Here is a 16,499-nt window from a genome sequence, read left to right as displayed (position 1 = left end):
TTTGCATCACGGGTGTGACTCAGTCAAGTACCAAAGCAGATTACGTTCTTGCGTCGATCCCCGAGGACATTTTCCCTGAAATCCCCGAATGGCTTTGCGAGCAGAGTGACACACCAATAGCGTACGACTCCCTCAAAAAATACCTCCTGGAGCAGTACTTGCCATTGCCAGTCACCCACACAGCTAAAACTTTTCAGCTCTCTCAACGACCGTTGGGGGACCAAAAGGCGTCGCTCGCCCTCAAGGAAATGTCAAGTATTGCTCGTCTAAAGTCCATGCTCTTATGGCCAGTCACTTCACCACCTTCAATACCTCCATCAAGGCCTCCACTCCTGATGAAGTGAACAACCATTCAACATCGACCGAAGCTGACATGAATGTGGTAGGACACAAACGGTCACTCCATGACGCGCCGGAGCAGCGGCAAAACCGCCCGTCACCCACAAATACCACGATCTCTCCAGCCACTTACTGACACCCATCGGGCACACTTATGCTACTACCACTTTTTTTTGAGGGGCGGGGGCGGGGGGGGGGCATGTGCTGCATGGGTTTCACACACGCTCATACATTGTAATGGTATTTTCTTTTTTATTGTATATCTCGCATTACAGCCCTCTGTTAACAGAACTGGATTAAGACTGTCTTTTCTTCAATTGATATGTTTAAATGATCGTGACCTGTTGTACAAAAGATCGCTGTCTGTTGAAATAAAGTTATTTACATTCACCTTGTCTCTCAGTTATCACCTAAATGGCGCCTCGCACACCAGTCCCCAATCGCAAAAATAATTACTTAATACGTTGTCTTCTCTTCTTTCCCTGCTTCTTTTGTAATCTCTGGGGACACATTCTGTTATTTTTAATGTCCAACTATTATTTTTCATTTTCATTATATGTCCTGCCTATGTCCATTTCTTCATCTTACAAGTTGTCAGAATACACTCTATTTGATCTACTCTCTATAAAGTAGTATTCATTATTTAATGGGTTTTCGGATAACTATGTTATTTAATGTTGGTTACCTTATCTTACCTGCTCGTAGTCAACGTACACATGCATTCTCATACTCACACGCATATATATATATATATATATATATATATATGTATATATATATATATATATGAAATTTACAGACACATACACACACACACACACACACATATATATATATATATATATATATATATATATATATATATATGCATATGTATACACACACACACACATATATATATATATATATGTGTGTGTGTGTGTGTTTGTGTGGGTGCACGCACAACACACACACACACACACACATATATATATATATATATAAATATATATATATATATATATATGTATGTATACAATTATTTATATAGAGTATATATGTGTATATATATATATATATATGTATTTATATATATATATACAGTATATATATATGTATATATGTATATATATATACAGTATATATATATATATATATATACAGTATATATATATATATATATATATGTATATATACATATATATAGTATATATATGTATATATACATATATATATACATATATAAATATCTATATATATGTATATATACACATATATGTATATATACATATATATATATATATACATATATATACATATATATATATGTGTGTCATATATATATATATGTGTGTGTGTAAATATATGTATATATATATATATATATATACATATATATACATATATATATATATATATATCTATATATATATATGTAGATATGTATATATATATATATAAATGATTATATATATATATATGTGTATGTATGTATGTATGTATGTATGTGTGTATATATAACACACACACACACACATATATATATATATATATATGTGTGTGTGTGTGTGTGTGTGTGTGTTACTGGAGTCATATCGAATGAATTTCCAGAGAACAGCGTAATACCCCACGGGAATGTGTGGTTACCCATGTTGTTTATCCTCCTCATGGATTTTGAAATGCGTAGAACAATCGGAGATGGTGGAGAAGGATTGGACTGGATTGTTGATAGGAACTTAGCAGACCTAGAGTATGCTGATGATGCTGTCCTTGTTAACAGAACACCATATGATTTTCAGTGCTTGCTTACCAGAATGCATGAAATATCACACGACGTTGGATTGAAGATAAATAGATGAAAGACAAAGATGATTAGAACGGAGTATGAAATGGAAGATGATGTATCACTGGAAGGAGAAAGGATTAATGATGTAGAATCATTTAAGTATTTAGGAACTATGATATCTAATACAGGGTGTTTATAATTAGAGTTTAGTGAAAGATTGAAAAAGGCCAATCAGACAATGACTAGGTTAAGTGAAATTTGGAAATCAAATCGCCTGAAATTACATATAAAAATCAGACTATATATCAGTTTAGTAAGATCGGTGTTACTCTATGGACATGAGTCATGGTATGACAATGAAACAATCTCTAATAGATTTAGTAGAATTGAGAACAAAGCCCTCAGAAGAATACTGGGAGTTGAATGGCAGGAAAGGATTAAAAATGAAACTATAAGAGAGATTACCCGAGTGCCACATGTGGAGATCATGATGAGGGGTAGATAGAGATTGTTTGGTCATGCTCTTTGCACTCCCCAAGAGAGATTAGTTCTCCAAACGCTCAGCTGGGCTGCAAAAGGCACTAGAAGTGTTGGAAGACCCAGGCCTACATGGCTGAGAACTATGAAGCACGAAGTAGGAGATGATGAAGGGAGAAGTATTGAATTAAAAGCTCAAAGATAGAGACGACTAGCGGAGTCTAAACGAGGGCCTTTGCGTCAATAGGCGTAGAAGATGATGATGATGATGATATATATATACATATATATATATATATATTTATACCTATATATATATATATACATATATATATATATATATATATATGTGTGTGTGTGTGTGTGTGTGTGTGTTTTTGTGTGTGTGTGCATGCTGTATGAATATCTTTCCAATGTGCATCTCGCCAGTCACTAACCTTTCCTATCCCGGACCTGATTTAAAAAAAGAAACGCATATTGTGCTTAACTTTTCTCCATGAAAATTATTAAAAATGTAAAGCAAAAGTTTTGAAACCCAAATCGGAGTAAAAATAAGACAAAAAAAAATAAATAAATAAAATGAAAGCAATAAGAGTTGAAGAAGTGACATAAATTTTGGAACATAATTTTTTCTTGCATAGGTTTAGAGAGAGAGAGAGAGAGAGAGAGAGAGAGAGAGAGAGAGAGAGAGATCTTATAATGAGAGTTACACTGTTAAAAATTTGCCGTAATGAAAATGATTGAAATCCCTGAATAAATGTTGCCAGGCATTTACCGTTTTATAAACGGATATATTGAAGTAAAGGAGTGACACTACGGTCACTAACCATGTAAAAGATAATAAAGAAGTTGGGTAAAGATTACGGTCGCCTGTATTGTACTGAAATACAGCTGAGAAGAGTATATTTTTAAGGTGAATTTCCTGTTAGAATTACGTCTTTTCTAAGTATCATATTTACAGAAATATGGCTGAGAACCAGAGTAAGTTATGGAAACAGAGAAGAGTATAAGATAATTATGAAAAATAGATGGCAATAACCATCAGGAGAATAAAGAAGGAATAATGAATAAAAGAATGGAAGGTCGATAATCAAAATATTAAGATTTAAAAATGTTGGGGATGTTGCAGGTGTTTCCATCCCCGAACAAAAAGGATTCGACATCAGAAATTGAAATATAGGAAACGAATACAAGCGCGATGTAGCAATATCGAAATGAGGGGGGTCGTTGGGGGGTGGGGGCGTTAGGTAAAAAAACATGACCAAGTTAGCTAACGATATTCAAGCAATTTTAGAGCTATTTTTCATGTTTGAAAACATTTTCGCCTTATAATGCAATATTATATTATACATCAACATCATCCGGATAAAATAGGGAAAATAGTTTAGCAATAATCTATACATCCCCGTAAAACCTCATCTGCTGTCTACTTCTGAGTTACATCTGTGATTATTGGAGCGCCTGCATCCTTCCGTTCAACTAGCAATTCTCGACTCCTCGAATTATAATTAGTCTCTCCACTTCTTTTAACTTGATTCATATCAGAAATAAAAAATCTTTATCTCCATCTCATATAGTGAATTTCTACCACTTAGGAGTGTGATTGTGTATGAGAGAGAGAGAGAGAGAGAGAGAGAGAGAGAGAGAGAGAGAGAGAGAGAGAGAGAGAGAGAGAGAGATGATTTCAATCTTCCTCATTTTTACTATATTCTTCTTGTATCAACTATTGAACGGAGGAACTTGATTATTTAGTTTTAGATTTATTAAAGAGTATGCCCAAACAATCTCCATCTACCCCTCATCATAACCTCACCATATGGCACTCGAGTAATATCTCTAATAATTTCCTTTCTTATCCTGTCCTGCCATTTAACTCCTAATATCCTTCTCAGGGCTTTGTTCTCAAATCTACTAAATCTATTGGAGATTGTTTCATTGTCATACCATGGCCTTAGAGTAACACTGATCTCACTAAACTCATATATAGTCTGATTTTTATATGGTTATTTCAGGCGATTTGATTTCCAAATTTTACTTAATCTCGCCATTGTCTGATCTGCTTTTTTCAATCTTTCACTAAACTCTAACTCCAAAGACCCTGTATTGGAGATCATAGTTCGTAAATGCGTAAATGATTCTACCTCATTAATCCTTTCTCCTTCAAATGATATTTCATCTCCCATTGCATACTCCATTCTCATCATCTCTGTCTTTCTTCTATTTATCTTCAGCCCAATCTCTTATGATATTTCATGCATTCTGATGAGCAAGCATTGCAAATCCTGTGGTGTTCTGCTAACAAGGACAGGATCATCTGCATTCTTTATGTCTGTTAAATTCCTTCCACCAATCCAATCCAATCCTTCTCCACCATCTCTGACTGTTCTACGCATTGCAAATTCTATGAGGAAGATAAACAACATAGGTGACAACACATTCCCTTGGAGTACTCCGCTGTTCATTGGAAATTCATTTGATAAGACTCCATTAACATAAACTTTGCACATGCTAGACATAGTGAATTATATATATATATATATATATATATATATATATATATATATATATATATATATAAAATAATTTATATGTATATATATATATATATATATATATATATATATATATAAATTAATTTATATGTATATATATATATATATATATATATATATATATTGGACTCACTCTAAAAAATAAATAATCAGGAGAATTGAGATGATTCCCACTCTTTTGCACTTATCCTTGTCTATTACGCATAACAAAGGGCTACTTGTGATATTATCACTAGCACACGTGACATGCATGCTTTCAGACACAAATAGTCTATGTTTTCACATTAACTCTGATTCGATAATGAAGACACAAAAGGGAATTTGTTATGAAAACAGCTATGCTTAGGAGTCACCACAAAAAGAAAATAAACTTAAACCGCTTGTCTATTGAAGGGGATAAGAGTTTATTTCGACTCTACTGTACATACTTATGATGATATCAATTTCGTAATTAGAATGGTTTTGACACTAATGCTCGTGAAATATCATAAATTTACTTTAATATGTTTAATCACAAATAGTTAGTAACTTTTGAGCACGAAGACCGTCGTAGGATAACTTGTCAGAGGCAAAATAATGTAAAAAAGGATTAAACCTGAAAATAAAGATAACCAACAAAATTAACATTTTCCATCCATATGCAGAGTTTAACAGTCGAACTTTTTTCGTGAAAACCCAAAGTTTTGCAGTCAAACTTTTTTGTGGGATCCGCTAGTGGAATATAAAAGAAACCCATCAAACTACAACGCGTTTATTCACAAACTTATTGACAAAGTTGATGAAATGCTATTTCCCTTTTGCTGTCATTGACATGACTCGAAACAAAAGGTTATTGATAAAGGGAACAGGTTGGAAGGCTTGCACTAAATGAAAATACTTGAATGGGATTTGATTGTGTTATTTTTGGTCTTGAAGAGGTTACAGAAGGGCTGAGGTGGCTTAAGGATGTGACACCAAATGTTGTTTCTCCCAGATATCGGAAATTGCGCAAAGGGGAGAGCAGGAAGGGCTGATTACTTCTCGTCACAAGCAGGGAGGACTGGCCACTTCTTTTCTTCTTTGACACGACAACCCTTCGTCTCTGACATGACAGAATTTTGTGCGATCGGTGATTGTTGACGCGTCGGAACCTGGCTTTGTCAAACCTCTGGTCTACTACACTTGCTTTTTATCTCTCCTGGCCAGTCTCCTCTGGATGCTTATATACCCCTGTATGGGCGGAACTAACTACGATACGTAATCGTTATTATTACCAATCGTACTGCATTTAGGGTAGGTACTTGAAGTATACGGAACTTTTTATCGCAGACCTGAAACTAATGAAAGATAGAAAATGAAAAGCGTGAGTCTGAACACAGTTAGAATTGGTATCCCCCACTCAAGAAAAAAAGATAATCATGTCATTCATTGAAAACCGATTTGGAAAGATTATTGCAAAGTTTGAATAAAAGAGACAATTCCCATGATGAGAAATCGTCTAGAGCTTGTATCAAAAGAAAATGTATTTTTGCGTCATCTTGACCTCTGATCTGGAAGTCCAGAGTAAGAAATTCAGTGCCTAATCTAATCTTCTTCTGTGCAGCTGGTGAATATTAGGAGAAACCCTACTACGAGGTAACCCTGATTTTAAACATCTTCCCTCTTTTAGATGTTGGGTTTATTTAAAATCTCTGGATAAATCTAGTATCTTTTTTTTTTCATTCAACCTTTTTTTTCTCCTACCCTCCAAGTCTGATTTGTAAAGGGCCACCGAGTCGTCTCTTCCGTCATTTTTTGGCTAAAAATTTTCTTCTCCTGAAAGTGGGGAGCGATGAGACGACAACCGAGGCTCTCGTTTGTTCGAGTTATTTGCTTTTATTTCTTTTGTGACGGAATTTCAAAAGGTGACTTGTTTGCGCTGGAAAGATAAACGAGGAACTCCTGAATCAGGACAAAACAAAATTTCATTGGTGAATAACATGAATGTCAACAAACATTCAAATGGTTAAAGATAAATATTTTATCTGGAATTTGTGTTTCCGGTATTTGTTTACAAGACCGCGTTCTCCATATACTGTCAAATTATGTTACTGTTTTCCTTTATTACCTTTTCAGAATTTAAAACAATTCGCCACATGGGAAATTAGTTGAAATTATAAAGAAAACTATAGAATTATATAAAATGAGTAGCCTGGTTTCCTCACTAAACGACCTGGAACAGACATCAACATAGTCAGCCAAACAGAAGTTCGTGATGCCAGCGTACATTTGATATATATTCAGAATATACAGTATACTAAATTAATAATGGAGTGATTATTCAAAAGTGTAACTATTTGTGAATTGTATATTCTATGAGAACACATTTTAGTAATTATTCCATTTTTAATTTAGTATATATTTTAAATATATATCAAATGTACGCTGGCATCACAAACTTCTGTTTGGTTGACTCTGTTGATGATGCCAGTTGCAGGTCGTTTAGTAAGGAAACCAGGCTACTCATTTTATATAATTCTATAGTTTTTTTCTTTATAATTTCAACTAATTTCCCATGTGACGAATAGTTTTAAATTATGAAAAAGTAATAAAGGAAAACATTAGCTTTGCATAATATGGCAGTATATGGAGAGCGTGGTCTTGCAAACGAATACCGTGTTCCTTTTTTTAATCCTTTTCTATTTATTTCTTTTTGGCGATGATGTTATTTCGCGGATTTCCATCCCTTTTAATGTAAAATACACCGTATTTATAGACGAAAAAGTATGCATTGCTCTCTCTCTCTCTCTCTCTCTCTCTCTCTCTCTCTCTCTCTCTCTCTCTCTCTCAGATACGTATGCTGAAGGAAATTACCATAATGGAAAATAACCAAGAAAAATTTCTAAAAAAATAATGGCCGTGCAAATTGTAATAATAATTTCTTGTTTAATTGTTCATAATTTGTACTCGGATTTAGAGGGAGAATCTCAAGTTTTATTACCATGCATATTCTTGTTTTTTATGCAATTACTTTTCTTTTTTTTCACAACATTTGTGAATTCTTCAGTTGATCCAATATCTAAGCATTTTAGCGCTCGATTTACCTTTGCTAGGCATTCTGAACGCTGTGTGCCTAAGGCCGTCAGTTTACCCAAATATTGAATGGGTGGTAGAGTCTTCTGTGATATAGAAAAAAGGGTGTAGGGCTAGTAACGTCACTCAAACGACTCACTAAAAACCGGAAGGCTGATAGTATGGCACCACCTTCTACTAACAGAAAACTATATTTGTACACACACACACACACACACACATCTATACACGTATATATATATATATATATATATATATATATATATATATATATATATATATATATATGCATGTGTGTATGTTTATGAATGAAGGTTTTTGCATAAATTTTATGGTTATTGATGTTGGGCAAAGTGGAGTACTAGTAAGGGATGCAATTCAGTAAAACAAAGGACTCAAGAAGGAAAAGAGCGGAGAAGAACAATCTATTTTTAGGACTAAACTGATTTTGTAAGAAGTATCCTGAAATAAAATATTCCTTTTCCCTTTATATATCAGCGAATGGTCTCGGGAAAATCATTTCAGTAGATATCGCGTAAAATATCTATTTTGCACCTTATGTACAGTATAAGTAAGGAGAGATTTGCCATATAAATCCCTTTTCAAATAAGAGTTTTTAAGGATAAGCAATTCTGTTTTCTTTTGTGTGGGGTGACAAGAAGAGATAAGATACGGAATGAGGTAATTAGGTGTACCACAGTAGCTATCAGATAAGATCCAAGAAAGTAGACTGAGGTGGTATGGTCATGAGAAGAGATGAACAGTATATTGGGAGGAGAGTGATGGAAATGGAGGTACAGGGAACGAGAAGGAGAGGGAGACCAAAACGAAGGTAGATGGACTGTATTAAGGATGACCTTCGATCAAAGGGATTAACTGGTGATGAAGTGTGGGACAGAGGTAGATGGAGAATGTTGGCCAGAAACATCGACCCCACATAGAATTGGGGGAGGGGGGTGCAGACAAAGAAGAAGAAGAAGAAGTGTGGGACAGAGGTAGATGGAAAACGCTGGCCGGAAACATCGACCCACACATAAAAGTGGGAAAGGATGCAGACAGAGAAGAAGATTATTACTTAAGAAAATCCTTGTTAAAATTATGATAATTCCAAGTCTCAAACACTGACATTGATTAAAAGTTGGTACAAAGTTTTACCTGAAGAATATGAAGAATTATTTGGACTTAACTGAGGAAAACTTAAACTTAAGCCATGAGATTGTTGTGGATATTTCAAGTTGCATTGTCAGATTTAGAAACTTTTTGAATTTGTTTTTGCTAGATGGGTTAGCCTACTCAAGACTGATGAGTACAGTTACCTATGATTAATGACTAGAGTAGCTCTTGAAAACAGACAGAGAGAGAGAGAGAGAGAGAGAGAGAGAGAGAGAGAGAGAGAGAGAGAGAGAGAGATAGAGATTACACTATCTTATTTCTAGAAAAATAATCTCTATGAAAACTATTTGATTTTGTGGTAGGTTCGAAAAGTTTTTCTTTTTTTTTAAATAACTCCCGTTTGAGTTGTGTTTTCATTTGCATATATCTTAACTTGGGATAAGACAAGTTTAGTGAGATTCTGTCCCACTTTCCAGGACTTTGTCATAACTTGGCCAACTGGTTAACTTCAGACCCGTCCTAATAGGACTGGTTATCACCTCATTCATATCATTTATCTAATAACAGTGATCTCATGAACTTCACGCTGCTTATCCCGAAAGGTAAGAATACTCAAGATGTGTCGGTTATAAATTGTATACACACACATACACACACACACACACACATATATATATATATATATATATATATATATATATATATATATATATATATATATATATATATATATATATGTATATATATATATATATATATATATATATATATGTGTTTACAGTATACAGTATATACATATTCATACATACATACATATATATATATATATATATATTTATATATATGTATATATATTTATATACATACATACATACACATATACATAAATATGTATATATATATATATATATACATATATAGATAGGTAGATATATATATATATATATATATATATATATATATATATATATATATATATGTGTGTGTGTGTGTGTGTGTGTGTGTGTGTGTATGCGCTATATGGTAAATCACATATAAGGTAAAACTTTGAGCAAAACGGATATTACGAAAGAATAGTTTGCCTTCAAATTCTTGTCAAGTGTTCCTTTAGAGACACAAATGCATAAATCTTATCAAAATAATGATAAAACTTTAATTACTAAAGACGCAAATAAACGTATACCAAAATTAACATGAAATAATATTTACATAGAAAAAAGTAATTGGTAATGCAGTAGAGTGAATCTTTAAAAACATTAATTTGAATAAATATAACAAAGATAATAAATGAAAATGTAAATAAACCCGTTTGTAAATAGACCCTAAGAAGTAACAAACGAATAGAATTCAATATTTATGAAAAAAATAGATATCCTTCAAATCAAAACACGAGTAACATTCAGATTCAAGGAAGTCTAATTCACTCATCTTTTACGACATTTAAATCTTTATGTACTTCAGATGTTTTATTCCACTTTCCTCATAACTTTTAAACAGATTTCAATATATAACGAACTACAAGAGTTTATTTCCATTGCTAAAATCTTGGTAAAAAGAAGCTTTTTATAATCCTTTTGTCTCTCCTTATATTTAGAAAAATTATGAAAAGTTGAGCGTTTGGTAACATTCAGATATAAAAATTGTTTTTGAATCACCAAAATAGATTTGATCTTTATATCGTCTGTTCCAATCTCCTTTATAAGAGGCTTAGACAGAGAAACGGGGAGAGAGGGATTACAAGAATTCTCCAGGACACGGCGTAGTTTGTCTAACTCTGCCGGCGTCCGTCTGGTAGCTGCCTATGTATCTGTGATACCCACCTACAGTTACGAGAACATCACTTATCATTTGGAAGCGCCAAATATCTCATTACTGACGACACATTGCTTATCCTTGGTGTGGATTCCCTCTCACATTACCACCTACTGGTTGATGTCACTCACCGACGATTAATCAACGCAGACTGTTCCTTGTCGACACCTCTCCAGCCAGGCCCCTCTAGCCTAGCTCTCCATAGACTTCTATGCCCACTGCCTCATGTCGTACCCTGAAATGTTCCATCCAGAACTTTTGCAAATGCCCACGGTTCCGACCAAACACGGTATTTATCTCCATATCAAGACGACGGGGCACCCACTGTTTGCCAGATTCAGGCGTCCGGCGCCGGATCGTTTGGCAGTTGCTAGACAAACATTTGCCAAAATGGATGAAATGGGTCTTTGCTAAAAGGCTTCAAGGTCATGGTCATCACCCTTGCTCATCGTCCTAAAGAAGGATGTCTCCTTACACCATTGTAGGGATTACATGCGCCTAAATATGCAGACAGAACAGGATCAATATCCCCTCCTAAACATTGCCGACGTGACCTTCTACTTATACAGAGCAAAGGTTTTCTCCACGCTCGGCCTCCTAAAAGAGTATTATTAGGTTCCCATGAACCCAGAAGACATCCCCAAGACCGTCGTTATCGCCCCCCTTTGGTACACACACCTTCAAATTACTTCTGCTTTGGCCTTTGTAATACTGAGGCTACTTTTCAATGCCTCATGGTTGCCATCTTACGGGACCTCCCCTTCTGTGTATGTTACATGATTGACATACTTGTGTTCCCTGGCTCCAAAGAGGAACACCTCCATCACCTACACATCATGCTCGACCGCCTACAACAGAATGGCCTCGTAGTCCAGCACAACAAGTGAACCTTTGGCGCCAACGCAGTATCGTTCTTAGGACACTGCATCGCTCCTGAAGGAATCCCCCCAACTCCCTGAGAAGGTAGCAGCCATTCAGAACTTCCCCACGCCCTCTACCGTCAAAGAACTGCAAGAATTCTTGGGCATGATCAACTATTATCTCTGGGTCTTGCCAACCATCGCCTCGCACGTGTTTCACACACGCTCGTACACAGTAACATTATTTTTTTTTTGTATATATCACTCTTCCCTTGCACTGATAACAACCTGTTTAAGCATGTCTGTTCATAGATTATTTCATTTGAATTTTGTGACGTTTTTGCTTGGAACGACTTGTATATAAAGTCATGATCCGTTGAAATAAAGTTAGCTGTATTCACCTCGCCTCTCAGTTATCATCGAGCAGCTCTCTTGTACAGTTGCTTGCCCTTAGCTAGTTAACAATGTTATATCTTTAACTAAATCAACTTTTTCACTGCGAATAAAATCTGTTCCTTTGTTTCAGTTCTCCATTTGGGCTTGTCCATGTCCATTTTCTCGATTCCTTTTTATAAAAAAAAAAATTATTCATGATTTCAGGACTGTTTATTTCAGCAAATTCTACAATCATGTCTTCTCTGTCATTCCTTATGCCTAATTCAAATTTACCCACTTTAATTTCCTAATCTTCTTTTGGCCAACTTTAGCATTGAAATCACCTAAAAGAAATGTAACTGGAGTCTTATGTTCAATCAGAGATATCTCCAGATCTTCATAAAAAGTTGGTTTCTTACATTGTATGGGATGTTTGTTGGTGCATACGTTTGAATGATCTTTATTTCATACTTCTTATTTAGTCTAATAATTAATCCTACAATTACATGATTAGTACTACAAAATTCTTCAGTTACTTGCAAGACTTTTATTAATAAGAAAACCTACTCCATTTTCTTAGTTCCTTTCAGGTCCCCTGGAACAAAATACATGACCCTCTTTTAGTTCAATGTAATATTCCACAATTTTTCTAATTTCACTCAATACTGTTATATCCCAATTCATTTCTTTCAGCTATTCTAGTAATTCAGCAAGATATTCCCTAGACAAGATCCTGACGTTGTGTGTTACAAGTTTCAGTTTCTATAGGTGGCTTGCTCTAGTCCAAAGATTCTTAGCAGCCCCACCCAGTGGAATGCAACTGCCCGACACCTGGGGCAATTGTTCCACTGCCGCTTGGGACTCGGGTCCGAGACGGGATTGCTTTATGTGTCCGGATTTTGACTACTTTTTATCATCACGCTAACTAATATAGATTGGTGATGTTGAGAGACTTTGGTCTGAACGCCAACAGTAAACCAACCTAGTATGGGTGACCCTGACTGGTATAGCTTTGCTGATCATGGCAATACAAAATGATAAAGGATATATGAATGCCCAAATACTCTAATTGCTCTCTCTCTCTCTCTCTCTCTCTCTCTCTCTCTCTCTCTCTCTCTCTCTCTCTCTCTCTCTCTCTCTCTCTCTCTCTCTCTCTCGGAACAATATTACCCCCTTATTGCTTCTCCTCCTTCATTTAAATTTGAAGTTATGTAAAGTGAAAATTTTGCGTGGGATATTTAACTGACTTCAAGTCCTGTGACTTAATACAGGAATTTAGAAGACCCTTTACTAAATTCCTGTTTAATCCCAACCATTCTAATTCAAGCGCTTTCGCTATGTTTCTTCGTATTTTGTGCATGCATAGATACTTATGCATTAACATACACAAACTCACTTATGCAAATCAAGTCATTTAAGCAAATGCATAATTTAACAAAAGCGGGCACACTGTTGAATTTCTCAAATATAAATGGGAATACACAATTGGAATAAAATGGTGACGTTATCTCATTCTGCCAACTTCTCAGGTCTCACTGTGACCCATTGCGGTAAAATAGACTCAAGGAGTCTCATAAGTATGTTCCTAGTAATCAGGGGTCTTTTATAAATATGCCTGTACTATTATTATTATTATTATTATTATTATTATTATTATTATTATTATTATTGATTGCTAAGCTACAGCACTAGTTGGAAAATCAAGATGCTATAAGCCCAAGGGCTCAAGTGAGAAAAGGAAATAAAGAAATAAATAAACGATATGAGATATAATGAACTATTAAAATAAAACATTATAAAAAACCAGTAACAACATCAAAACAGATTTTTCATATATAAATTATAAAAAGACTTACGTCAGCCTGTTCAACATAAAAACATTTTCTGTAAGAAAAAACGGTAAAATGACCATCTTAAAGATATTTGCACTTTCATTTCAACCTAACTTTCTTCGCTAACAGTAGGTTAGATAAGTATTTTCTAACTTCTTTTCTTTATATTTGTACTTTCCAACAATCTTATTTTCTATCATTCATAATTATCACCAATCCTTCCGTCCTTTCGTAGAATAACCGAAATCTATTTCAACTACCTGTAACATTTCTCCTGAGTCTTTTGTTCCTTCATTTATAACAAAATCCAATCTCGTGTAAGAATTATTTTTCTCTGCTTTTCCAAATTCTCTTTTATATTCTGATTTCTTTTTCTATTTTCCTCTTTATTGCTAGAGACCTAAAATTCTCTATTCCTTCATTTAACCTCTCTCTAAATCTACCTTTCTTTAAGGTTTCCAAATTAATTCAGTCTTTATTTGAGTTTTCCGAAAGTCGTAATCTATTTAAATTTGAATATCCTAATTGCTTTAGAATTTTTCAAACCTTTTCTACATCTCCTTAAGGATATCTAAATCCTCTCTTCCTGTTAATCGAGTGAGGAAGTATAAGAAAGAATTGACAATTTGGAGGACCGACTCGGAAAAGATTTTAGAGACAAGAAGAAGAAAGGGAACGGTTGATATCAGAAATGAGAAACCATTAGCAACAAAAAACAATATTTCTTTCCAACCGAAGGTCTCCCAGTTTTTCAGTGTACTTCGACTACAGCGCTTTTCACTTCCATAACCCCCCCCCCCCTCTCTCTCTCTCTCTCTCTCTCTCTCTCTCTCTCTCTCTCTCTCTCTCTCTCTCTCTCTCTCTCTCTCCTTTATTGGAGATGGATCATCTCGACGTTTTCCGTATTTCCATCTTCTAAGATAAGAAACATTCCTTGGCGTTCTAAAGATTTATTGAATATGGAAGATATTAGTCAGTGAGAAAGTAGGATTTTTGCTATGATCGAGTGAATTATTTTGACTGAGATACCTGATCTAGTTGTGGAAAGGTTTAGGCCTACTGCAAGGTTAACAATGCTGGAGGAAGAGAGCGAGACTAATGAGAACAACCGGAGATCAATTAAGGATTGGTAACACTATATGAGGAGACGAACTAGAAGGAAAAGCTGCAATACGGTGATGATATTGTGATGGAGAGATATCTATGGTATTTACGGTATGTCTGAGCAAGGGGAAGACACCAGAGGGGAAGGTGGAAGGAATGATTTTTTCTTTGTATAAAGGTAGCGATGATAGAAGTCACTGTAAGAGTTGTAAGATTATATTGATTATAACATTAATTAGTGTACCTGATAGTGAGATGACAGAGAGAATCATAGAGAGGACTGTATGGATTTAGATAGTGAAGAGGTTGTGAATAAAAAAAATTGGTTCTGAAAAAGTTATGTAAGGATTTCAAAATCGAAGGATAAAATGTATGTCATATCTAAGTCTACAAAAAAAAAAAAAAAAAAAAAAAAAAAAAAAAAAAAAAACCTTGTATTATAAGACACTTGTTGTTGATTGTAATTGAAAAGTTTTTGCAATGGAAGTGAAGCATTTGTAGATGATATTTTGGGGTAAAGGTGGTGTGAGACAAGGGTGGGAAGTCTCCAATGATGTCCAGTTTCTTTGTGAATTGGACATTGCCTAAAGCAGTGGAAAGGACTATAGATTTAATTACAGTTCGAGGGATGATAAAAAAGTCATGGCTGAAATGTGGGATATTTGTTATATGCAGATTATGCAGTAATCCTTTTGGGAAAAATTGAGAGAAATAGAAACTAGTAAAAGAGTGTGGAATGGTTTCAAAGAGGAAAAAGTTTATGGGTATGGTTGGGCAGTACTAGTGTTATGAGGCTCCATGGAAATCAGGATATGGCTCAATGAACGCTAGTTTGGGTGGTGGGAAAATGAAAGCATTTGGTTTGCATTGGCATTTGGGAGGTGGCGCTCACAGCAAGTGTAACAGAAAACGTCGCCTAAAAGAGACTTGGATCTTCTTTAAGGATTTAGGAATGTTAGAGGGATGGTTGAGACAGCTCTCCTTGGTGGAACTGAAGTGGGGATGTTTAGTGCAAAGGAAAGAAGAAGAATGGAGTTGTTGAGGTGAAAGGTTTGCGTTTGGGAAGGAAATAGTCAAAGTGTTTCTACATGGTTTGGTCATATGAGAGGAATGGAGTATCATAATTTGATGATAAGAGTCTGATTAAAAAGAGTTAAGAAGGATTGGGAGTGAAACACAAAGAGCAGATTGGGTAAGTTGCGTGAAAGGGCCATTAGAA

Source organism: Palaemon carinicauda, chromosome 5, assembly GCF_036898095.1.
Source record: "Palaemon carinicauda isolate YSFRI2023 chromosome 5, ASM3689809v2, whole genome shotgun sequence".
Lineage (NCBI taxonomy): Eukaryota > Metazoa > Arthropoda > Malacostraca > Decapoda > Palaemonidae > Palaemon > Palaemon carinicauda.
Note: the sequence above shows the minus strand (reverse complement) of the source record.